Source organism: Schistocerca gregaria, chromosome 2, assembly GCF_023897955.1.
Source record: "Schistocerca gregaria isolate iqSchGreg1 chromosome 2, iqSchGreg1.2, whole genome shotgun sequence".
NCBI classification, from domain to species: domain Eukaryota; kingdom Metazoa; phylum Arthropoda; class Insecta; order Orthoptera; family Acrididae; genus Schistocerca; species Schistocerca gregaria.
This window is the reverse complement of record NC_064921.1, coordinates 128,978,460-129,005,686: the sequence shown is the minus strand read 5'-3', so window position 1 is coordinate 129,005,686 and position 27,227 is coordinate 128,978,460.

Sequence of the window (27,227 nt, the reverse complement as noted above, 5' to 3'; positions counted from 1 at the left end):
GGCTCACAACCGTTACAGCACGTATTTAAAGCAAACCTGATTTGCGCTCATATAGTGGCCCTAAGAGTGGGACTGCCGCGAAATCTGAATAGACATCATCTTTCACGTGTAGAAGCAAGCCTACTAACTTTTCATAACTGGGATTCACAGTCATGTAAATTTTTTTTAACAATCACTGGCATAAACATGATGTCTTTCAAAAAACGTCTACCAACATTCGTTTATGTCGCTTAACTCGTTCTTGGTGTTGCGATTTTTTTCTGTCAGTGTATTTAGCTTAGTCCATCTCTTAAATTCACTAAGACTCTCAAAATTATCAACGAACGAAAAATTTTAAAATGAATAGCTTACCACCAAGAAAAAACCAACTCATGAACGTATTCATTGCACAGTTAAAATGGAGAAGAAATTTTATCGATTAACCAAGGTAAAGATACCAAATTGAGCTCAAGTCACGCATCAAACTGTGGCTTGGTCCAACTCAGACTCTGAGATATGTACAGGATACACATTAGAATTATGACACAAATACAAATTAAAGATCGTATGCTGGTGCTTGGCATCAGAACAAGAGAAACTGTGCGCTTTTAGCTTACAGAAACAGACAACTGAACATACACTAATTAAAGCATTTTGAACACCTTATCGCACACTGTGAATTGCACATATAGTTCTAAAGAATCAATGCTCTTGTGCCACACATACAAAAGATAATATAAGGTTTAACCAGTGAACGTTCAAAATCAGACGCAAACACAGAATTTAAAGAAACAATCTTTGTACTTACACTGAGGGGAAGAAACTCATGGGATACCACCTATTATCTTGTCGAATATCGTTCTGCCAGGCATAGTGGAGCATGTCTACTTCACTCAACAAGTTTTTGGAAGTCCTCTGCAAACATTCTGAGCCATGTTGTCTCTATAGTCGTCCATAATTGCGAAAGTGTTACCGGTGCAGTGTTTTGCGCACGATGTCAGCTCTCGATTATATCCCATAAATGTTCGATGGAACTCATGTCGGGCGATCTTCGTCACTAAGTCATTCGTTCGAATTGTCCAGAATGTTCTCTAAACCCATCACGATAAATTGTGGCCTGGTGACATGGCGCATTGTCATCTACAAAAATTCCATCATTGTTTGGGAATATAAAGTTCTTAAATGGCCCAAAATGTCTCAGTTGGTTCACTTGGACCAGAGCACCCAGTCCACTCCACGTAAACCGTGTCCATACCATTATGGAGCCACCATCAGCTTGCACAGTGCCTTGTCGACAACTTGGGTCCATGGCTTCGAGAAGTCTGCACCACATTCGAACCCTACCATCAGCTCTTTCCGACTGAAATCGGGAATCAACGAGCAGGACACGTTTTCCCAGTAGTCAGGGGTAAAGCCGATACGGTCATGCGCACAGGAGAGGCGCGGCAGGTGAAGTCAAGCTGTTTGCAGAGGCACTCGCGTCGCTCCTCTGCTATCACAGTCCAATAACGTCAGATTTCTCCGCACTGTTCGTCATAGGTTCCGCATTGATTTGTGCTCTTATTCCACGCTGCACTCGATCGTTAAGGAACGGCCGTCTGTCACTGCTCTGCTGCTGATGAGTGGTTATGCCTGAAGTTTGATATTCTCGGCACGCTCTTTCCACTTTGGGTCTCAGTATGATGAGTTTCCTAACAGTTTCCGAAACGGACCGTCCCATGCATTTATCTCCAAATAGCATTACGCAATTCAGTGACAGTTCCATCAAGGCACTGCCCTTTTATACCTTGTGTACACGGTACTGCTGCCAACTGTTCAAGTTCATATCTGTCCCACGACTTTCGTCATCTCACTGTACTCAGGTAACAATGGAACAAAAATATGACCGTCTTTACAACTGTCTTAAAAATAAGTCGGGCCTGTTCCTATTATCACGAATACCGTGCCATTTGGTTTCCTCTCCAGCGATTTTAAATTCGCGCCTCAGCCTCCGATGAGATACTTCCTCTGTCTGCTTCGCCATTCGCATGTCACACGTGTTCTGCATGCTAATGTGATGTCAGGTGACACTGTCATCTGAGTGGTCACGTGACGAGGAGTGCTGAGTGGTCGCCCTCAGTGCGGCTAGAGCAATAACAACGTTGAAACTTCCTGGCAGATTAAAACTGTGTGCCCGGCCGGTATTCGAACTCGGGACTTTTGCCTTACGCGGGCATGTGCTCTACCATCTGAGCTACTCAATCACGACTCACGCCCCGTCCTCACAGATCCCGAGTTCGAGTCTCGGTCCGGCACTCAGTTTTAATCTCCCAGGAAGTTTCATATCAGCGCACACTCCGCTGCAGAGTGAAAATATCATTGTAATAACAACGTTGTCTAGGGGCTGTGCAGTGGCAGTATCGCGTGCAGCTGTACTGTTATGTAAACTAGAGGTGGAGGGAGCAGAAAGGAAGAGAAAGGGAAGGAACTATTGATGTCAGTTGCATCGGGTCTTCATGCGGAACCAGCAGAGACGACTGAAAATGTTTGCTGGACCGGGATTCGAACTTGGGATATCCTGCATACTATGCAACTGGCCACTTCGCAATCTGGAGACAATGTTTATAGCAATTGTGTGAACCATTTCGGCACGCCTTCTGCCCGAATCATATTACGAACCTAGCACCTTCTATCCGCAGTCCCTGCCGATGTCCTCCACGCTCGCTACTTTGAGATTCCCGCAGGAGGTCGTAAGTAATTGTGTATCCGCACTGAGGGTGTTGTATTAATTGCCCATAAAGACGAAACATTTAAGTGAATAACACCAAGCATTCATATAACTGTGACTGTTGGTTGGACGTGGTCGTAATCCAGTGTCTCAAAGATCGTAAAACATTAGATATGTTGTGTGCTTTAGCTGCCACTACATGTGATAGGTAAGTTGTTCGACCACAGAGAAGCACAAGCCTTTGTAACTCGTCATTAAGTGGTCTTGTTGGTCCCGAACGTGCACTGGTGTGCTTGAAGACCATGACACCGTTGTCAGAAAAGTTGTTAGGTATGTATTAATCACCGAGTTACGCCTCTAGGAAAATAAGATGAACGTCGCATGACATACTGCACAGTAAGGATTCTGCTTTATATCGCTATGGTGTATTTCCATTAAGGACTAACTGTGACCGGAAGGTTGGTTAGTGTCTGGCTAGTTGCTTGCTACCGACTGTCATTGATCGCATATCGTAGATTGCGAACATCTGCAAACTAAAAGATGGTTACGCTTTTGACTTCTTGTTTCTGGTCGTTTCTGCACTGATTATGTGGGTACTATTTATGGGGTAGCCAACGGCCTTGCCGCAGTGGTAACACCGGTTCCCGTCAAATTACGGAAGGTAAGCGCTGTCGGACTGGTGTAGCACTTGGAGGCAAACTGAGGAACTACTTATTTGAGAATTAGGGGCTCCGGTCTAGGAAACTGACATACGGCCGGTAGAGCGGTGTGCTGACCACATGCCGCTCCACATCTGCATCCAGTGGCGCCTATGGCCTGAGGATGACACGGCTGCCGGTCGGTACCTTTGGCCCTTGACGGCCTATTCGGAGGGAGTTTAGTTAGTTATAGGGTAGGTCTTGCGGAGTGTATTTCCATTTTGCTTGGGATGATTATGTGCCAGCGGTCTGACGTGATCGTTGTGCTTCTGAATGAGTTTGTTGAGTACTCTGAGGTTTACGAGCTTGCAAATGTTTTTCGAAAGGGGAATTTTCGTTGTTACTGAGTAGCTTCCGTTTTGTTGTTTAAGATGAAGATGTAGATTCGGTTACGGGATTTAAGTCGTTACTTGTCGGGAAGTAGTGTTCTAGTTTCTCTCAGATGTAATAGTGATGCACCACTGTAATAAGTTATTTGATCTTAGTTATATATTGACTGTAATTACTAACCTGGATGTGGTCGCATTTCAGAGTCTTAACACCACGGTACATAGTCGGTGCTAGTTATGGAAATATGCTTGTAGCGGATGAGCCCCGTACTGCGTAGCTTATCTCTCTGTATAATACACTCCTGGAAATGGAAAAAAGAACACATTGACACCGGTGTGTCAGACCCACCATACTTGCTCCGGACACTGCGAGAGGGCTGTACAAGCAATGATCACACGCACGGCACAGTGGACACACCAGGAACCGCGGTGTTGGCCGTCGAATGGCGCTAGCTGCGCAGCATTTGTGCACCCCCGCCGTCAGTGTCAGCCAGTTTGCCGTGGCATACGGAGCTCCATCGCAATCTTTAACACTGGTAGCATGCCGCGACAGCGTGGACGTGAACCGTATGTGCAGTTGATGGACTTTGAGCGAGGGCGTATAGTGGGCATGCGGGAGGCCGGGTGGACGTACCGCCGAATTGCTCAACACGTGGGGCGTGAGGTCTCCACAGTACATCGATGTTGTCGCCAGTGGTCGGCGGAAGGTGCACGTGCCCGTCGACCTGGGACCGGACCGCAGCGACGCACGGATGCACGCCAAGACCGTAGGATCCTACGCAGTGCAGTAGGGGACCGCACCGCCACTTGCCAGCAAATTAGGGACACTGTTGCTCCTGGGGTATCGGCGAGGACCATTCGCAACCGTCTCCATGAAGCTGTGCTACGGTCCCGCACACCGTTAGGCCGTCTTCCGCTCACGCCCCAGCATCGTGCAGCCCGCCTCCAGTGGTGTCGCGACAGGCGTGAATGGAGGTACGAATGGAGACGTGTCGTCTTCAGCGATGAGAGTCGCTTCTGCCTTGGTGTCAATGATGGTCGTATGCGTATTCGGCGGCGTGCAGGTGAGCGCCACAATCAGGACTGCATACGACCGACGCACACAGGGCCAACACCCGGCATCAAGGTGTGGGGAGCGATCTCCTACACCGGCCGTACAGCTCTGGTGGTCGTCGAGGGGACACTGAATAGTGCACGGTACATCCAAACCGTCATCGAACCCAACGTTCTACCATTCCTAGACCGTCAAGGGAACTTGCTGTTCCAACAGGACAATGCACGTCCGCATGTATCCCGTGCCACCCAGCGTGCTCTAGAAGGTGTAAGTCAACTACCCTGGCCAGCAAGATCTGCGGATCTGTCCCCCATTGAGCATGTTTGGGACTGGATGAAGCGTCGTCTCACGCGGTCTGCACGTTCAGCACGAACGCTGGTCCAACTGAGGCGCCAGGTGGAAATGGCATGGCAAGCCGTTCCACAGGACTAAATCCACCATCTCTACGATCGTCTCCATGGGAGAATAGCAGCCTGCATTGCTGCGAAAGGTGGATACACACTGTACTAGTGCCGACATTGTGTATGCTCTGTTGCCTGTGTCTATGTGCCTGTGGTTCTGTCAGTGTGATCATGTGATATATCTGACCCCAGGAATGTGTCAATAAAGTTTCCCCTTCCTGGGACAATGAATTCACGTTGCTCTTATTTCAATTTCCAGGAGTGTAGTTTGCTCTGGCGGCTTTGCTGTTCTGTTTTACTACGCATCCTGTGGGTAGGTTGTTGGGTTGTGTTATGCTACCACTGAGTCTACTGGCGTTTTGATCCACTGCTAAGTAAACGCAAACGCACTAACACGAACATAAAACTTAAGATACTTTTTGATACTACGCAGGTATCGAAACGATAATAACAGTGAAGACAGGCAATAACGGAGCACAGTCAACAATAACGATCTAATAATACCAGAACGATCCAATGTTCCTGCCCAAAACTGAATGCATCGGACATCAGAAGAATCTAGTTTTCGCTCCCAGAGAACTCGATCACAGACTGTTTAGCGTGTTGGCTATGGATGAATTTGACAGTGCAACTGAAGTACCGATGTGTGAATGTTAATAGTACTACTTCATACCCTTGAAATTCAGTCAATGTTCATAACTATAGCTGATTTAATCGACTTTTTCATTCTGTTCTCCCCGTAGACTGGTTTCACTAAGAGGAACGAACGATTAATTAGACCTCTTGTAACCATGTTACGTCGAGTGTTGAAAAAGTAAAATCTACAGTTTATCTAATTCATTCCACACACATACTTATAATAAACTACAGCTCAATCAAAAGACGAAGAAAGAGAACATTATTGTTATGTAAGACTTATCAAGATCTGCTCTAATCAACGCAATAATTCCCAGTCATTCGTGGCCCTTAGAAGAATACGTCTTGCAAGGTAACCGTACGGTCTTCACGCGTCAGACTTAGCCTACTCAAGCCCATCCCTGTAATACGTATAAATCATGTAAGAGCATTACGTCGCTAATAGCACTCAGTAATTCGCCTTGGTTTGCTGATATGTTTCCACGGTAACTTCATCCCTCATAAACAAATCATTTATACGCGGAGAAGGTACCATCACGGATCTATAGAAGTACAAAAGTCCGTACAGCTCGATTAATACTGCAAGACTCTTGTTCAGCACACATCCGGAAGAGTTGACTCACAGCATTACTGAATAGTGAAACATGTTGTAAATAATATAACTGATCGTCGGCTCCCATTCAAATACACTCTGAGACTAATCGAAGAATATTGAAGTAAGAGACACAGAGGATTCATTGTTCTTGTTGAATAATCTTGCTCTTCTTTACTGCTACTATTTCCACAGACACGCTTGGTGCGTGAAAGTAAATCTTCGCTTTAAGGATGTCTTTCTTGTTAACAGCTACTATTTTCGTTGTTTTGTAGTTAACGAAAATTTCCTGTAGTAGTAATGTTCTAAATTCGTGTTATTACGTATGATATAAATTTGGACTAAAGTCCGAATTTGGAAAACTTTCTCAATTTGCCTATCATGTGCTGTTTTTACTCTAGAACACCTAGAACAAAGCCAATACATATCTCTCAGGGAAAAAGGAGGAAGGACAGTTTACTTTGGGGCTGTTAGAGATAAAACTATGGGCAAACTTCTCCAGACATACCATCCATTTTGGGTAGTCTTAGACTGGCAAATGTAGTACCCGTGGTCTAGGGGTTGCCGGCCGCGGTGGCCGTGCGGTTCTGGCGCTGCAGTCCGGAATCGCGGGACTGCTACGGTCGCAGGTTCGAATCCTGCCTCGGGCATGGGTGTGTGTGTCGTCCTTAGGTTAGTTAGGTTTAAGTAGTTCTAAGTTCTAGGGGACTTATGACCTAAGATGTTGAGTCCCACAGTGCTCAGAGCCATTTGAACCATAAACACAGGGGAAAATGACGTTGTAACCTCCCCACAAAATGTAAAATAATAATATGAATAATACTCTCATTTAGCCTAACTACCCAACAGTGAAAATATACAATGTGACAAACCTATAACCTTTCAATAATTGACAGTCAATTTACCCTGGTAAATTTTGGACGTCAGCAATGCTGCGTCGTGGCCCTGATACATAATTCTGAATAAACTGAAAAATCTTACCTTAATTAGATCGCCGGATAACGCGTATATATCTGCTCCTATAAGAAATTTTCCTGGCGCAGCTAAGTGCAATGCTGGCCGATAGATTTGTCTTATAAAAAAGGAAAGAACTGACTTTTCTTTTCAATAATCAGGATTGCCAAGGATTGGAGAAATTAGTGAATTCTTTAAATTGAGATAAATGTCAAAAGTCACTTTTTATGAGAAAGATTATTATTGACAGTTTTTTTTAACATTTACATGGGACTTGATGTAACAATACTATATATGCGCGAGGCTGCTTTTACCTTATCCTACAACGCTCAGGCTCCGCCATCGCTGCACACGACCGGCCCAGCCAACACGATACAACAGACACGACAGCTCGGTAGCAACAAACTAACTGCTACTGCTACACAGTTCCTACTGCAGTCAACACTGCTCTTTGGTCTCAGATTCTCCTCTAGCTTACATATCGCAGGCAGCGCGTGAGCAATACATCGAAATTACATCAGCTCGATTGCGCTAGAAACAAACTCTTTAATTATGGACCTCTTACATAACCCTCCACTGGGGGGCAAAAATTTGGCAGCGATGGTGAGTCAATTGGACTTGCCATGAGCAACAATTTTTTTTAACAATCTATTTAGTTACTGTGTTTACAGTCACAGAGTATATACATCATTGATAAGTGCAGAACATATTAAGAAATTAAATAGAGTGTCCATGCACTGAGTACAAAACATATTCAGAAATGACAAAGTATATACGCAATGAGAACAAAATATATTAACAAAATAGAGTGCACACGCACTGAGTACAAAACATATTCAGAAATGACCAAGTATATACGCAATAAGAACAAAATATATTAACAAAATAGAGTGCACACGCACTGAGTACAAAACATATTCAGAAATGACAAAGTATATACACAATGAGTACAAAATATATTAACAAAATAGAGTGCACACGCATGATAAAAGTTTTTATCATTTTACAAGAATTTAAATGCACTGTATAAGCCTTTACTATTTTACATGAACTAGGAAAGGAATGGGAAGGATTGCATCATGGTTGTAGCACAGTAGGTTGCACGTAGCTGCACTGAAAGTCCATATCTTTCTACAAAAGCACAACACCAAGTGAGACAATCTGAAGTTCTCTTCCCTGAAGTATTTATCAGTGTAGCCAAGACATTGAAATGTTGTGTTAATATTCAGTGTTATCATTTTGGTAGTACATTAGGTACACCAAACAGTGGGACCATAATAACATCTCCATCGTTCAAGGTTGTGGACAGCTTGATATGTCAACACCATATTCTTGTAGAATCCATACTCTTACAGCAATGTAGAATTAGTGCAAAAACCAATATACTTCTCCATGATCATGAGGATGGACAGGATAGAGGGATATTGCAGTAATTAGGTCAGAAGGTGAAGGACACATTAAGTCTTATGCTAGTCATCATAGAATTACACTAGTGTATCAACCGATATGAACAATATTGAGTATTACGAAACACTATTCATAACTCATCTGACTGAATCAGTGGCATTCATTGGCCAGTTAAAAAGTATTCATATAGTGTTACAAAACATTATTCAGTGTTATTCACAAGTCATCATTTAAAACAGGACCTATTGAATTATTGACATTCATTGGCTAGTTACAAAGTATTCATGTAGTGTTACAAAACATTATTCAGTGTTATTCACAAGTCAACCAGTGGCATTCATTGGCCAGTTACAAAGTATTCATTTAGTGTTACAAAACATTATTCAGTGTTATTCACAAGTCAATCAGTGGCATTCATTGGCCAGTTACAAAGTATTCATATAGTGTTACAAAACATTATTTAATGTTATTCACAAGTCATCATTTAAAACAGAAGTTATTGAGTGTACCATCAAGTTACTGGTGTTTATATACGATATCATGTTAGTGACATAAGACATATTTAAAATGTAAGACATTGGAACTATTACTTGAGGTCAGTAGTCCAATAATACATAGACATAATGGAATCAATACACAGAAAATTTGCATTATCTTTAGGACTAAAAATATATCTTAAACTGGTAGCGTTATTTAGTTGTATACCGGTAATAGTTGGGACTTTTAATATGTTTTTTTTTGGCAATGCATTGCACTGGGATCGATAATTAATTGCTGGGGCATGAAAATATTTGCTTTTTACTAATTGCTGGAAATAAGGATTATTAACGTCATTCGTCATAAGTCAGCTGTAGCAAGGTTATGAAACAAGTACAGTATATGTGATCACATTCGTAAATGATAGACACAACTGGGTAAAACAATGCAAGTACTAGAACAGGTTTAATAACTAATTACTTATAGCATATTATGTCATGAAAACTTCTCCTGGAAAAAATACAAAAAGGATTATTGAGCTGAAAGAAGAAATGCATATTATGCTGAAAAATAGTGAACTTTGAATTAACAGGTAATGAAACTTGTACTTAATATGTATGTACTCTACCTGTCTTTTTCAAAACATTCAGTCATTATACTATGCAACAGAACACATACTGTCAAAAGGAACTGCAACAAATACTTAAATAACTACATAGCATTTCTGAACTAACAGTAAATATTATCATCATCTGTAAAGAAAAACTTCATTATTCATATTACCATATTCTTCATATAACTATTCATCATCATTTATCATCATCTACAAAAAATAGACACTTCATTATGCATATTCATATTACCATTTACTTCATACAGCTATTCATTATCATTCATTACTTCATATAGTATAGAGTTTCTTACTTCTAGCATATTTCATCACTAAAATTAACATGTGTAGTTCTGTCTGACAGCCTGCAATAATCGCCTTGTATTCTGAAAGAAAAATAATTAATCAAGACTGCTATCATACGATGTGTATAGTATATATTGGTTAATGCTTGTTAATTCTGATCCATTTACTCTTCATGACATAGTATTGCATTTTCTTTCGTTCATTCTTATGGTAAAATTTCCATTTCATAGTAAACCACTGTGGTTGTTTAATTTATTTCTTTTACACGGTATTGCTTTCTGAAAAATTATGAATATGTATTAATATCTTGCATTTAATTCATATACCCATTAAATAAAAACTTGTTTCTAGTAATATAATTAAGCATAAAGCATAGCATGACAGAAAACGTCAAAAACATAGACAGTTTTCAAGTGCAAAAAATGTACACACAGTATCATAATGTAGTAGCAAAATATGTAAAATAGTGAAGATGTTGAGATATCATAATGCAAAATGTCAATGTCAACTGGTGTTTGTTACATCTTAAACATTTCATAGAGCAGTCAGGTGACTGCAGGGTTATAAACACAAGATCAAATAGGGGTAATGCAGGAGTAGGTTTAATAATGAATAGGAAAATAGGAATGCGGGTAAGCTACTACAAACAGCATAGTGAACGCATTGTTGTGGCCAAGATAGATACGAAGCCCACACCTACTACAGTAGTACAAGTTTATATGCCAACTAGCTCTGCAGATGATGAAGAAATTGAAGAAATGTACGATGAAATAAAAGAAATTATTCAGATAGTGAAGGGAGACGAAAATTTAATAGTCATGTGTGACTGGAATTCGAGTGTAGGAAAAGGGAGAGAAGGAAACATAGTAGGTGAGTATGGATTGGGGCTAAGAAATGAAAGAGGAAGCCGCCTAGTAGAATTTTGCACAGAACACAACTTAATCATAGCTAACACTTGGTTTAAGAATCATGAAAAAAGGTTGTATACGTGGAAGAACCCTGGAGATACTAAAAGGTATCAGATAGATTATATAATGGTAAGAGAGAGATTTAGGAACCAGGTTTTAAGTTGTAAGACATTTCCAGGGGCAGATGTGGACTCTGACCACAATCTATTGGTTATGACCTGTAGATTAAAACTGAAGAAACTGCAAAAATGTGGGAAATTAAGGAGATGGGACCTGGATAAACTGAAAGAACCAGAGGTTGTCCAGAGTTTCAGGGAGAGCATAAGGGAACAATTGACAGGAATAGGGGAAAGAAATACAGTAGAAGAAGAATGGGTAGCTCTGAGGGATGAAGTAGTGAAGGCAGCAGAGGATAAAGTAGGTACAAAGACGAGGGCTGCTAGAAATCCTTGGGTAACAGAAGAAATATTGAATTTAATTGATGAAAGGAGAAAATATAAAAATGCAGTAAATGAAGCAGGCAAAAAGGAATACAAACGTCTCAAAAATGAGATCAACAGGAAGTGCAAAATGGCTGAACAGGGATGGCTAGAGGACAAATGTAAGGATGTAGAAGCTTATCTCACTAGGGGTAAGATGGATACTGCCTACAGGAAAATTAAAGAGATCTTTGGAGAAAAGAGAACCACGTGTATGAATATCAAGAGCTCAGATGGCAACCCAGTTCTAAGCAAAGAAGGGAAGGCAGAAAGGTGGAAGGAGTATATAGAAGGTTTATACAAGGGCGATGTACTTGAGGACAATATTATGGAAATGGAAGAGGATGTAGATGAAGACGAAATGGGAGATACGATACTGCGTGAAGAGTTCGACAGAGCACTGAAAGACCTGAGTCGAAACAAGGCCCCCGGAGTAGACAACATTCCATTAGAACTACTGACGGCCTTGGGAGAACCAGTCCTGACAAAACTCTACCAGCTAGTGAGCAAGATGTATGAGACAGGCGAAATACCCTCAGACTTCAAGAAGAATATAATAATTCCAATCCCAAAAAAAGCAGGTGCTGACAGATGTGAAAATTACCGAACTATCAGTTTAATAAGCCACGGCTGCAAAATACTAACGCGAATTCTTTACAGACGAATGGAAAAACTGGTAGATGCAGACCTCGGGGAGGATCAGTTTGGATTCCGTCGAAATGTTGGAACACGTGAGGCAATACTGACCTTACGACTTATCTTAGAAGAAAGATTAAGAAAAGGCAAACCTACGTTTCTAGCATTTGTAGACTTAGAGAAAGCTTTTGACAATGTTGACTGGAATACTCTTTTTCAAATTCTAAAGGTGGCAGGGGTAAAATACAGGGAGCGAAAGGCTATTTACAATTTGTACAGAAACCAGATGGCAGTTATTAAAGTCGAGGAGCATGAAAGGGAAGCAGTGGTTGGGAAAGGAGTGAGACAGGGTTGTAGCCTCTCCCCGATGTTATTCAATCTGTATATTGAGCAAGCAGTAAAGGAAACAAAAGAAAAATTTGGAGGAGGTATTAAAATTCATGGAGAAGAAGTAAAAACTTTGAGGTTCGCCGATGACATTGTAATTCTGTCAGAGACGGCAAAGGATTTGGAAGAGCAGTAGAACGGAATGGACAGTGTCTTGAAAAGAGGATATAAGATGAACATCAACAAAAGCAAAACTAGGATAATGGAATGTAGTCAAATTATATCGGGTGATGCTGAGGAAATTAGATTAGGAAATGAGACACTTAAAGTAGTGAAGGAGTTTTGCTATGTAGGAAGTAAAATAACTGATGATGGTCGAAGTAGGGAGGATATAAAATGTAGACTGGCAATGGCAAGGAAAGCGTTTCTGAAGAAGAGAAATTTGTTAACATCGAATATAGATTTATGTATCACGAAGTCGTTTCTGAAAGTATTTGTTTGGAGTGTAGCCATGTATGGAAGTGAAACATGGACGATAACTAGTTTGGACAAGAAGAGAATAGAAGCTTTTGAAATGTGGTGCTACAGAAGAATGCTGAAGATTAAATGGGTAGATCACATAACTAATGAGGAGGTATTGAATAGGATTGGAGAGAAGAGAAGTTTGTGGCACAACTTGACTGGAAGATAGGATCGGTTGGTAGGACATGTTTTGAGGAATCAAGGGATCACAAATTTAGCATTGGAGGGCAGCGTGGAGGGTAAAAATCGTAGAGGGAGACCGAGAGATGAGTACACTAAGCAGATTCAGAAGGATGTGGGTTGCAGTAGGTACTGGGAGATGAAGCAGCTTGCACAGGATAGAGTAGCATGGAGAGCTGCATCAAACCAGTCTCAGGACTGAAGACAACAACAGTGCATACAAACAAAAATTCTACTTTCGATAGGAAAACAATCATACATACACAAAATCTAAAATGTGCGCGGTCTGATATATAACGACAAGAAGAGGGACCTGCTAACCTTACCTTGCCGGGCATTTGCCAAAGAAAAAAGATGATAATCATCAGTAAGTGTTCATATCAATAACCGGAAAAGGCATTGAAATGTGATAAATCATAAAGTATGTTCATTCAATAAAAGGTTTAATATTGGAGACATGGTGTTTGCCTTTGCTTTTTCTCGTTCTCAAAGTTTCAACATGTACCACATTGGGATGAGGAATGCTGCGAATTCTGTATGGACCAGCGTATAGAAGTTCAAATTTACTGCATCTACTCTTTCCTCTGTTGGATAAATAATGCGTGCGTACTAATATCTTCTGTCCAATGTGGAAGTCACGGCGTGTACAAACCTGTTTGTGCTGTCGTCTCCGACGCTCTGCGGCACGTTTGATGTTGTTGAGCGCAATCTCAATTACTTCATGGTGGCGTAGTCGACGAGATGTAGGAAAGGATACTAATTCTTTAATTTTGTTAGGTGGTTCAACATTTTTCAATATAACAGTCGGAGATAGCATAGTGGATTCATTTGGTATGGAGTTAATTACATCCTGGAATGAGAGTATGTGTGTATCCCAATCAATATGTCTTTTACACTCTACACAGTTTACCATTTTCTTTCATCAGTCGTTCACAAGGGTTCGAAGAATCGTGATACTTGGATATATAGATCGGAGAAATGTTTCTAGCTCGTAACATACGTGTCCATATCGCAGATCGAAATTGTGGTCCATTGTCGGAAATTACTTTTAATACATGTCCTACATGAAATAAAAAATGTTTTACAAATGCTTTCGAAATAGATTTAGCAGTGGCTTTGCGCAATGGAGTGAAGGTAACAAATTTCGAAGTGAGTTCAACAGCGACAAAGATGTAGCAAAAACCTCTATTAGTTCTGGGAATCGGTCCAAAAATGTCTACAGCTGCCATGTGTCTCAATTTAACAGGTACAATGGGATGTTACGGAGGAATATGTGAAGTCGTGTCTGATTTAGCTTTCTGGCAGATTTTACATGACGCTAAAACTCCTCGAATACGTTTCTCCATGTTGGCAAAATAACAGTTCTGTCTCAGTATAAGAAAACATTTTCTGGCTCCATAATCTGCGTAACATAAATGAGTATACCAAATTAATTTGTTAACAAGTTCGTCAGGAATGCATAATAACCAGTTGTTGCCGTCAGGGTGAGAGCGGCGGAACAGAATGTTATTGCGTACCGTATAATGGTTTCTAATAGTAACGTTATTCTTATCTTGCCAAAGGTGTTTAATTTCTTTCCATATGTTATCTTTACTCTGCTCTTGTGCTATGTCTCGTAATGACGATGAAATGAAGTTTTCAAATGCGACTTGTTGAATATAGATGAGGCTAGAATTTACTTGGCAGAAGTTGGTTGCGATGTCTTGCTGATTGTTGCAGAGAGAACGGGATAGTGCGTCTGCTACAATGTTTTGTGTACCGGGAATGTGAACAATTGTAAAATTAAATTCCTGTAAATACAATTTCCATCTGCTTAATCTGTCGTGTGTAAATTTAGCGGAAAGTAAAAACTGGATAGCTATGTGGTCTGTGTAAACGGTAGTAAGTCTTCCATAAAGAAAATGCCTAAATCGGGTAAATGCCCATACAACACATAATGTTTCATGTTCTGTAACAGAATAATTGCGTTCAGCAGGTGACAGAATGCGACTTGCAAAGGCGATGTTTTTAATTACTGTATTACCGTCTTCTTCAATTTTCTGAAAAATGTGTACGCCTAAAGCTGTGTTAGAACTGTCGGTAGCAATGGAAAAATTTCTAGTGAGATCTGGGTGTGATAAAAGTGGTGCATCCAACAAAGCTTGTTTCAGATTGACAAATTCAGACTGCGCTTGGCTATCCCAGGACCAAATAGTGTTTTTACCCGTCAGTTGGCACAATCTAGGGGTGTCTAAAGCAGAGTAGTGAATAAATTTACGGAAAAAGTTAATTAATCCCAGAAAGCTACGTAGTTGTTTCTACGTCGTTGGAACAGTAATGTCACGTAAAGCTTGAAGTTTTTCCGGGTCAGGCGCAATGCCTTCTGCTGAAATTACATGTCCAAGAAATTTTATGGAAGTTCTGCCAAAGTGCGATTTGTTAAGATTAACTGTGAGTCCTTGTGCACAAAAAGTTTGCAACAGTTGTTGCAGAATCAAATTGTGTTCAGACCAGTTAGCTTCTGCAATAAGAATGTCGTCTACATACGTTGTGATTCTGTCTTTAAGTTCTGTCGGAAGTATACTATTCAAACTGCGAATAAACGCTGCTAAAGAAATTGTTAAACCGAACGGTAATTTGCAAAATTGATAACAGTCACCAAAACAGAGAAATGCCGTGTACTTTCTGCAGTTCGGATGGAGCTGAATTTGCCAAAATCCCGATCTCAAATTTAATGTGGACTAAATAGCAGTACCATGAAATTTCTGTAGAAGTTCTTCTAGAGTTTGTGGGCGATCTGTTTCATTAATAGTAATGTCGTTGATGTGACGTGAATCAACTACGAGGCGAAGTGAGCCATCCTTTTTCTTAACAATATGGAGCGGGTTTATGTACGGACTAACTGCTGGTTCAATAATACCTTGGTCAAGCATAGCTTGCAATTCTCTCTGAACTTGTTCTCAGTGGATATACGGAATGGGATAATGTTAGGCTTTAAACGTGTCGTGCTGTTTAACTTGAAATGCATACATGAAACCGGACATAGTACCAGGGATGTTGTCAAAAACTGGAGCTTGCTGTAAAAGAATCTTGCGTAGTAGCGTACGTTCGTCGTTTGTATTTGCGCTGCTCTGTTTAACTTTATTAGAAATCATTTGCATAACGTCTGGTATATTATAGTTGTGTACGGAAGTATCTGTGAACAATGTGGAATGACAGTCTATGTTACGTGATGCAGAATGACCTCTGTCCGATTAATTGTTTGTTCTTCTGTAGATAAATAGTGCTGAAAATCTAATGCCACTTGTACATTTTCATCCTTTAACATTAAATAGGAATTTTGAAAGTCAATAATTGCGTCGTGTTTTACCACAAAATTCGTACCTAAAATAACGTCTGTTGTCAATAAGGGAACAATCCAAAAATTTGAGTGGAACGTATGACCTGCAATACAAAATGATAATTGTGTCTGTAATTTTACATCTACTCCTTTACCAGATACTGCTCCTTTCACTTTAGTTCTGCCTAATGGTAACGTAGAATAAGTATTCTCTTTGTTACATTCATTGAAGGTTTCTTCATTTATGACTGACATAGGTGATCCAGAATCGATTACTGCTGAAAATGTGGATGATCCAATCTTCACTTCAATGACAGGGTGGGAAATGGTTTTTTGAATAACTGGTTTTTCATGCAAAAGAGTGTCTCGGATGTCGTCAAAAGTAATAACATTTTCGTGAACAAGAGTCTGTCTATCAAAAGTATTGCTTACATCGCTGGAAGGATCAATCTGTGCTGTATCTAGTCAAATTCTATCTGACGTGCTGTTATTTGCGGGAGAATGCTGTGGCATTTCCACTATCTGTACTGTTCTGTTATTTCTCCCTGACGTATTACGTTGAGGATGATATCTACCGTCTGGTTCATTCTTGATAATCTGTTGTTGCCCATGATTCTGCTGCTGGTAAGACCGACTGTTACGCTGAAAACTGTGCTCATTACTTTTACGTCTGTCATAATAATCGTTGCTATACGGCGCATTGCGATATGAGTTGAAATGGTGTGTTCTCTGTACGTAGTGATTTCCTTGTTGCTGTGCGTTACTATTTGGTGGAGCCGACGCTATACGTGTAGGCGGCGAAACATTAAAGCTTGGTTGACCTTGCAGACTACATTGTTGGTTAGGTATGCTAAACGACTGGTTTTGTTGATGTTCTGGGGAAAAGCCTCTATTGTTGCCAAAATGTCTTTGCTGTTGCTGATAACTATGAGGATACTGATAATTAAAATTTTGTCTTTTCTTAAAGTTCTGGTGGTTGTCATTCCTGGACCGTCTATCACCTTTGCTATTAAAATAGCGTGGCTGATCGTAATTTCCGTCTGCTTGTTTGCCTTGGTTATGATGTGAAAAAATTTTGTTAATGAAGGAGGAGTAGTCTGATAACTGAACTTCCAAAAGCTGTAACAGATCTCTGAATGCCGAAATATTTTCTTTCTGCTGACCTGTTAAAAGTGATACTCTTAACGATCGTGGTAATTTAGAAATACATAATTGGATAAGTGCTGATTCACTGTATGGCTCACTTAAGTATTGGTTTTGTTGGACCATGTGCTCAAAAAACTGCGTGACAGTGGGAAAATTTGAGTTTTCATTATTTGGTAAGCTAATTAATTGATCCTTGATTCCGCGCTGTGTCGTCTTCGACCAATACGCTGACAGAAAGGCATTCTGAAATTCTTCTACCGAGTAGCACTGTCTCGCGATCAGTCTCATACGAGTTGCCGGTTCGCCTTCCAAAAAACTGCAAATAAATTCTAGTTTGTGTGTCACGGACCAAGTTGGTGGAAAAGCAAAGCTAAATTGTTGTATCCAATCCAAAGGGTGAATCTGTGTTCTGTCATTTTTAAATACCTTAAATTTCCTAACAGACAGAAAGTACTTATAATCAAAATTTCCGTCTCTGAATGTCTGAACAGGTTCAGGACTGTATGATAATCTGTTTGTCTGTGACTGTTCGGAATCTAAGTCACGTACTCTCTGTAAAGTACCTAAATTGTACTGGCTGTGTGAGTGTGAGAAATGTTCGGAAAGTGGTGTATGCTGTGATGTGTTAAAGGCTGAAATATTTTTCATCCCCGTCAATTCGTGCTGTAAAGGTGACAATTTTCTACGTAATGTATTATTGGACGAACCTATCTCACTAATCGTCTGCTGTAAATTTTGGAATTCGGGTGTTTGATTAAACGAAACTGGTGACGTATCGTCTGATTTGGTGTCATTGTTAGTTTCGATAACGTCAATACGACTGGCCAATTCATCAAATTTTTCAGTCAATGCTTTAACCTGATCATCATTTTTAGTGTCACAAGGATTAATTTGTTTTTGGATTTTACGGGTAGTTTTGTTCAATTTCTTAACGTCTGCTTTAATGGCATCGGGATCCTGTATTAATTCTAATTGTTCAAGTCTGTTGGTCACTGAAAGTCTACTGTGTTTGTGTCTGTTTTTTTGTTTCATCATGCCATTCGGTGTTGAACTGTTTAATAGTATTAATTTCCTCTGATACTGTAGCAATGTTATTGTCTACGTATGTTTTTGCTTTCGTAAATAATTTACGCTTATCTTCCTGTCTCTGTGCAGTAATTGTTTCCATGACTTGTTTCTTTACTTTGTTCTGTTCCTGTATGAATTTAAGGTAACGCGTTTCACTGTTTTGTAGGTGGTGATTAAAACGTTCGCCAATTAGGCTATTCTGTTGTTCGAATTTCTTGTCTACTTTCGCGTCCAGCGTGTGTGAAAGTTCTGCTGACATTAATTTGAACTCGTCGCGTAACTGTGTTGCGTTTTCAGAACATTGTTTAGCGACTTCACTAGTTTCATCTCTAAGTAATTTAGTTGTGGCTGCATGTGTATTACTTAATACTTGTGCAACGGATCTAATTTCTTCACTACTATTCGTAGCACAAGCCTTAATTTCCTCACGTAATTGTTCTTTAGTATCATGACAGTGCACGGCAACGGTTGTAATCTGTTCACTAAGTTGTTTGGAATTATTGTCTAGTTTTTCATTAAGTTGTTTGTAATTGCTGTCTTGTTTTTGATTTGACTGTTTGAAACTTTCATTAAGTTGTTTGTTCGATTCATTAAGCTGTAGCAATAATGCCATAACTCGATCCATGCCAAAATTAGCTGCTGTATTCTCTGTGCTGTGTGATGGTGTATCTGCATGTGTCACGTTTTGTATAACCATTTGGTCATTGTCTGATTCACAAAAAGGTTTGCTAATCGGATGTGCTGTGTTGGTCACTACAGCGGAATCAAATAAATCTGACGTGCTTTGTGTATATTGGTCACCTTCGTTAGAAACAATTATCTGTTCGCTACGTAAATTTTGAAAATCAGGTGTTTCAAACTGGACAGCGTTCATTGTAACGGAACGTGCCGCATCATCAATTGTCGTTAAATTAACAGATGACACAATTGAATTTGTTTGCTCATCATTAGCATTAAAATCATTACTAGTGATCGGCACGCACTGATTATCTGTAATTAGAGGATTATCACTATTACACTGACTGTCGCTAGTATGATCGGTCAAATTATTCGAGTCAGCTTTTTCATTCATTGCACATCGTGATGAATTGTTAGCGGCTTTTCGCGGCATTTTCACAGATCAAAGCTAAGCACAAAATCAAACAAAGACAAAGCAAAATGGAACAAATACAATTACAACAAAGAGCAATAAATTGCCGAAGATCTGTGAAAGAAAGATTGACAAATTAGTAAATGCGTGGCGCCAGATGCAAACTACTTTTAATATTAAGTAAATAAGAGCAGATATATAACTGACTACTTCTCAGAAATTCACAAAAATACGATCCTGGCCAGTTGTCGCCAAGTGTAACCTCCATCCAAAATATAAAATAATAATATGAATAATACTCTCATTTAGCCTAACTACCCAACAGTGAAAATATACAATGTGACAAACCTATAACCTTTCAATAATTGACAGTCAATTTACCCTGGTAAATTTTGGACGTCAGCAATGCTGCGTCTTGGCCCTGATACATCATTCTGAATAAACTGAAAAATCTTATCTTAATTAGATCGCCGGATAACGCGTATATATCTGCTCCTATAAGAAATTTTCCTGGCGCAGCTAAGTGCAATGCTGGCCGATAGATTTGTCTTATAAAAAAGGAAAGAACTGACTTTTCTTTTCAATAATCGGGATTGCCAAGGATTGGAGAAATTAGTGAATTCTTTAAATTGAGATAAATGTCAAAAGTTACTTTTTATGAGAAAGATAATTATTAACAGATTTTTTTTTAAACATTTACATGGGACTTGATGTAACAATACTACATATGCGCGAGGCTGCTTTTACCTTATCCTACAACGCTCAGGCTCCGCCATCGCTGCACACGACCGGCCCAGCCAACACGATACAGCAGACACGACAGCTCGGTAGCAACAAACTAACTTGCTACTGCTACACAGTTCCTACTGCAGTCAACACTGCTCTTTGGTCTGAGATTCTCCTCTAGCTTACGCATCGCAGGCAGCGCGTGAGCAATACATCGCAATTACATCAGCTCGATTGCGCTAGCAACAAATTCTTTAATTATGGACCTCTTACAACGTACTTTATAAAAACAGCCGGCACGGTAGCTCAGCGTGTTTGGTCAGAGGGTTAGCTGCCCTCTGTAATAAAAACACTGAGTGAATGGATCAATAACGAAGTTCGATGGGCGTCAGGGGACGTCCGCCACGAACAATTGCAACGAACTATAACGAACAAAATGAGATTTAAAAAAAAAAGGGGTTAGCGTCTTTGATTCATAATCAAAACGTCTTCGGTCCCGGGTTCGATCCCCGTCACTGCCTAAATTTTGATAAATAATCAGCATTGGCGGCCGAAGACTTCCGGCATAAGAAGTCAGCCTCATTCTGCCAACGCCTTGTCAACGAGGGCGGACGTGCGGATAGAGGTTCAGGGCACTTTCTTGTCCTAGGGGTGAGAAATTGCCCCTAAAGGCGGAAGAATCAGCAATGATCAACGACATGAGGATGCAGAAGGCAATGGAAACCACTGCATTAAAGACACGTAACGTGTATCCACAGGACATGTGGCCTGTACTTGAAGAAGTGTCATGATGATCTCTCCGTTGGCAAAAGATTTCGGAATAGTCCCCCATTCGGATCTCCGGGAGGGGACTGCCAAGGGGGAGGTAACCATGAGAAAAAGATTCAATAATCAACGAAAGAATAATGTTCTACGAGTCGGGGCGTGGAATGTCAGAAGCCTGAACGTAGTAGGGAAACTAGAACATCTGAAAAGGGAAATGGAAATGCTCAATCTTAGATATAGTAGGGGTCAGTGAAGTGAAGTGGAAGGAAGATAAGAATTTCTGGTCAGATGAGTATCGGGTAATATCAACAGCAGCAGAAAATGGTATAACAGGTGTAGGATTCGTTATGAATAGGAAGGTAGGGCAGAGGGTGTGTTACTGTGAACAGTTCAGTGACCGGGTTGTTCTAATCGGAATCGACAGCAGACCAACACCGACAACGATAGTTCAGGTATACATGCCGACATCGCAAGTTGAAGATTACAAGTGAGTGACACTGTTTTTTCTATGACATGCTTTCAGTCAAGTCACCATGTGTGAAACACTTTACAGATACATATTAAACACTTGCACCATATGGACCATGTTAATTTCTTGCACAGCACACATAGATTTCAAGTTTTTTTTTTTTTTTTTTACCTTAGGCAGGCTCTTCAGGCATCTCTTCCATACGAGTAACTTTCACGAAAACTGGTATGAATACGAGTGCAATAATGTACATGAAAGTGAAGAAGGATTGAGAGTGATACTGATACTGTGAATAAAAGTCATTTTGTGGGAGTAAGTGGTAGAAGTGATGAAAATGGTGAGGCGAAAAGTAATGGACAAGAGCACCGAAATACTTGAGCAAGAATATGAAATTACAATTTTTTATTTAAGAAAGAAAATGAAGGCTGACAGCTACTCAGCAGAAATGAAAAGGAAGATAGCCCAACACACATCCAGAATGAGCATGAAAAGAAGTGGAACAAGTACTCCCCAGTGATAAAAGAAAGATGGAAAGAAAGCTGTCTGATAAGAAGAGGAAACGAGAGATGAGGATATTTCAAAAAAGTTGTGATGTTTTTATGCTTGTGGAAAATGAAGACGAAGAAGAAGAAGGTAGAAGAAGAACCTATACAGCCTATGATCAAACTGGAATAAAACTGAAAGGCTCTTGTGGATACTTATGGTGATCTGTTAGTGATTTCGTTTATATTGTATCATAATATTAGAGAAGAAAGAAAACTCTGTGATACCAAAAGAAAAGAAAATATAATTTTAGGGCTGAATTTAATGGAGAAGTATTTTGTACATTTAGATCAAGGTTGTGGTCCTGTGACTACAGGAAAACGAACTGGTAAATTATGTGTAGACCTTTTAAGACATGAAAGTGGGAGGAGTCATATAATGAAAAAATTAAAGTTAAGATAAGCTGCAGAAGATATACATTGAAAAGAGAAAGATGGCATGGCAGATCATCAGCTTCTTTGTAACTATTGAAGTATCAGAAAATATGTTCTAACAAGCCTAGAAAAGTAATAAATATAGAAATAAATATACTAAACAGTAAAAGTGAACATCTTTTTAGTAATGGTGTAATACTTAGTATTTTACTAAAATATATACTAGTGTTGATACTGGTGGGCTTATGTGGTCCCTTCTCACTACATAGATAAAATGAAAATATGAGTTAGTTGTACTGAATGCTTTTCAAAATTGGTGAAATTATGCAATTTAAGGAGAGCTACTGCCAAAAAAGTTTGGGAGAAGGTTGTAAACCGTTCTTTTATAAATATTTGAAGGTTTAGAGCAGCAGACGTTAAAATCACCTTAACGATTTAGAAACAAGGGTCAGAACATGCAGTAGACAGAAAATCAATTTCAGGCTATTAACGAGCTAGTAAACTGCTGGGAAGGTAGACGGAGGGGAGAACATGTTCGTGCAGGTTATATTATGGTGGTAATAATGATGCCATTAGTAAAACCGAGTGAGGTGGCACAGAGGCTAACACGCTGGACTCGCATTTGGGAGGTCGACGGCTCAATCCCGTGTCCGTCCATCCTGATTCAGGGTTTCCGTGATTCCCTAAATCGCTCCAGGCAAATTCCGGGATGGTTCCTTTGAAAAGGCATGGCCGACTTCCTTCCCCGTCCTTCCCTAATCCGATGAGACCGATGACCTCAATGTCTGGTCTTCTCGTCAAAACAACCCAACCCCTTTAGTAAATATTTGATGGGTGTTGAAGACAACATGGTTCATGAGAGTATGCACTTGTGTTATATGAAGAACTAATGAGCAATATGGTGCCAAATTTGTTAAATGAAAACGTATAGACCTCAACTAGAAATGGCATCTACGTGATTGAAATCAGAACTCAAACAAGAGCCGCCAGAAAGAGGCAGAAGCAAGAAATAAAAGTTTTAATTAAATAATAAAACTGTAAGATTAGAAATTAGATCTCACTGCTGTATAGGTGAAGGAAAAGTACGAACAACTGTTTGGTGTGTGGCACTGTTCGCCATGCTCGTATTAACAAACATAGTATACTTCCTAATGGTTGGCTATACTTGCTAATGGTTTGTACTCCTTCCTATAGTGAAGGAAGGCAGAGTGAAAATTTCATTCTAAGAACATCCCCTAGGCTGTGGCAAAGCCATGTCTCCGCAATATCCTTCCTTCCAGAAGTGCTAGTTCTGCAAGCTTCGCAGGAGAGCTTCAGTGAACTTTGGAAAGTGGAAGCCGAGGTACTGGCAGAATTAAGGCTGTGAGGACAGATCGTGAGTCGTGCATGGGTAGCTCAGTCGGTAGAGCACATTTCCGCGAAAGGCCAAGGTCCCGAGTTCGAGTCTCGGTCTGGCATACAATTTTAATCTACCATCAGTTTCTAAGTAAGAAAGTAGGCAGAAGAGATACAAATGGACAGTCATTATAGCGAAGATAAGGGCCGAAAATGCGGAAATCTACTAATATAAGCAGTTTTGAGAATGAGCTCATTGCTGTGGTGATGCAGCTTGAAACGAGAATCTCTGAAACGATGAAAATGGTCGCTTGTTGGCGTACCAACGTCGTAACCACCTAAGGAAAGTGGGTGAAGGACGATGAGATAACGAGTTGTCCGTATGGTGTTGGACGAACACATCTCATCACAAAATGTAGAGGTCGGAGGATTCCCCCACTGTTCAACCCAGGACAGGTAACGATCTGTCACAGATCTGACGACAAAATACAGTGCTGGCGCAGACACAAGTGTTTCGAAGCACACCGTCCAAAGGCCATCGCCCAACATGAAGTTCTACATCGCACGACCTCTAAATGTTTTTGAGGTGACGTCGTCATTTATGATTATAGTGATCGCATCATCACTGAATTTTCGTCGTGGATCAATGGAAATGTGTCGCCTGTCAGATGAATAGCATTTGTTGTTACACCAGGTCGATGGTTGGGTCCTTACGCGCTGTCATCCAGGCTAATGGCTGCATGAAACATACACCGCATCAAAGATGGAGGCCGGTGATGGAAGAAATATGCTATGGGTTACACTGATGGCGGCTTCCATGGGGTAAGTGGTGGTAACTGAAATCATCTTCATAGCAGTGAACTAGCTGAGCACTATTGCGGACTACCTGCATCGTTTCATGCTTGAAGTCTTCCCGTCCAGCGACGATATCTTCTAGCAGGACAACTATCCATATTGCAACGTCAGAATCGGGCTACAGTTGTTTGAGGGGCCTTATAATGAACTTACACCGTTGTCTTTGCCAGAAAATGTGCCTGGTCTGTACCCAGCGGATTACACATTGGGCGGCAGCTGCTTACCTGTAAACCACAATTCCGTAATTTTCGGGAAATGCTTGGCCTCAGCCCAGACATCTGGTGCTATATACTACTAGGATCCTGTGAAGGACTTGTAGTATCCATGCCGAGTAGCATCTCTGTTGCATTGTATTTGAAAAGCGGAACGCCACGCTATTAAACAGGTGGTTAAAATGTCTTAGCTCATCGGTGTGGCATTCATGGCGTGCGGAAAATGCCAAAGCGTAAGCTATGATGACGTTATTACTAGATGCTTCCAAAGAGGAAAAAAGTGCTATTGTTCTTTTCTTAGCTGCCGAAGGACAAATCCTGGTAGACATTCATCACAGAATGAAGAATGTGTATGGGGCGCATGTCTGTCAAAACCACTGTTGTGGAATGGTGAAACGTCTGGGAAAACTGCGAGAAGGGCTGCTGCTGCTTCATGATAACACAAGTCCACATGTCACAAATATCGTAACGCGGAAGTTACGCCAACTCAAGTAAGAGACCCTTGGGCAGTTGCTCTGTAGTCGTGGTCTCTCCACATGAGATTATTGCGCCTTCGGTCCCTTAAAAAAGACGAAGAAGGGCCGACGAATTCTGTTAAAGCAGCAGGTATTTTACCAAACAGTATCTTCAACCAAGCGTGTCGGTGGGATGAGTACCTCGATACTCACAGCGATGTTGCCTGATTGACATTAAGATTCTGAGCTGTACGGCCTTCACACAGAACCTTCTCACAGCACCATATACGACTTAAATTTTATAGCTTTTCTCTGGAAAAAATTAGACGTACACATAACATAATATGTAAAAATTATTTGATCTTCAGCATACAATCTGCTTTTAACAAGAAAAATCACAGAATATTTAAGCACAAAATGTGGGAACATCAGCATCTGCACACGAAAACTGAGCAATAAGAGTTCACAGTGCTGTGCATTTCCACATACAGTGCTGGAAACAAAAACGCCATAAAGAAAAGATAAACAATGTTTACATAGAATCGATCTGGTGATGACAAAGGATAAAAAATAGAAGTGAGTAGCACGAAGTAATGTAAATATTATATTCGTTTAGTCTTGATTATATATATGATTCAAAACGGTGCAGCATTAACAACTGAAATGTGTAACTAAAATTATGAAATCTGAAGACTTTAAGTCGTTTCTTGTTATTTTAGTTCGAAAATTTTTTAAGAAAATAACGTAAATGTTTTAACCAGTGGAATACACATACGTTGTTTCGTTTGTATTCTCAGTGTATCAGTTGTCTACATTTACAGCTCTTATATCTAGCAGTTAAAATGTTTTTATTCTAGATCTCTATGTAACCCAAAATCTTATATATGATTAATCTCATTCATGTATTTCAGCCAACTGATGATACACGTTATTTTCAAAACCGGAAAGTGCAAGGAATAATAAATGATTGAAATATGTCATCAGTGTATGATTATGAGGATTTTTTTTAGTGTAGATTGTCGGGTGAGGCACCTGATACTCCATCTCACGAACTTCTTCCTGGGACAGACACTTGGTTTTGGCCTGTGTGGTGCAAATACATCCAATAATGAACCAAACTTAATTAGCATAAGTGATGAATTAATGCTATCGCTATTGCTGTCGTAAGTGCAATCACTGAGCTAAGAACAGGTTACACAACGATCCTCATCTCACCAACTACATAGTGGCTGCAAGCAAACGTCTGTTTCGCCGGCCGGAGTGGCCGATAGCTTCTAAGCGCTACAGTCTGGAACCGCGCGACCCCTACGGCCCCAGGTTCGAATCCTGCCTCGGGCATGGATGTGTGTGATGTCCTTAGGTTAGTTAGATTTACGTAGTTCTAAGTTCTAGGGGACTGATGACCTCAGAAGTTAAGTCTCATAGTGCTCAGAGCCAAACGTCTTTTTCCTTCACACATTAGGCGAACTTGGGATGCCACAAACATTTTTTTGCTCTTGGAGAAGGAAAAGTTGTTCTGTCCATAGCACAGCATACATCCGTGGCAGTCGTTCAACCTTCGCTAAGAGTGGACGCTAATTCGTACAGACTGTGCGTGATTGGGCGTTCGAACGCAGAGAAAGGCTGACGCCTCATTAGATCGTTCGGTTCTTGCTGTGTGCGTGCCGT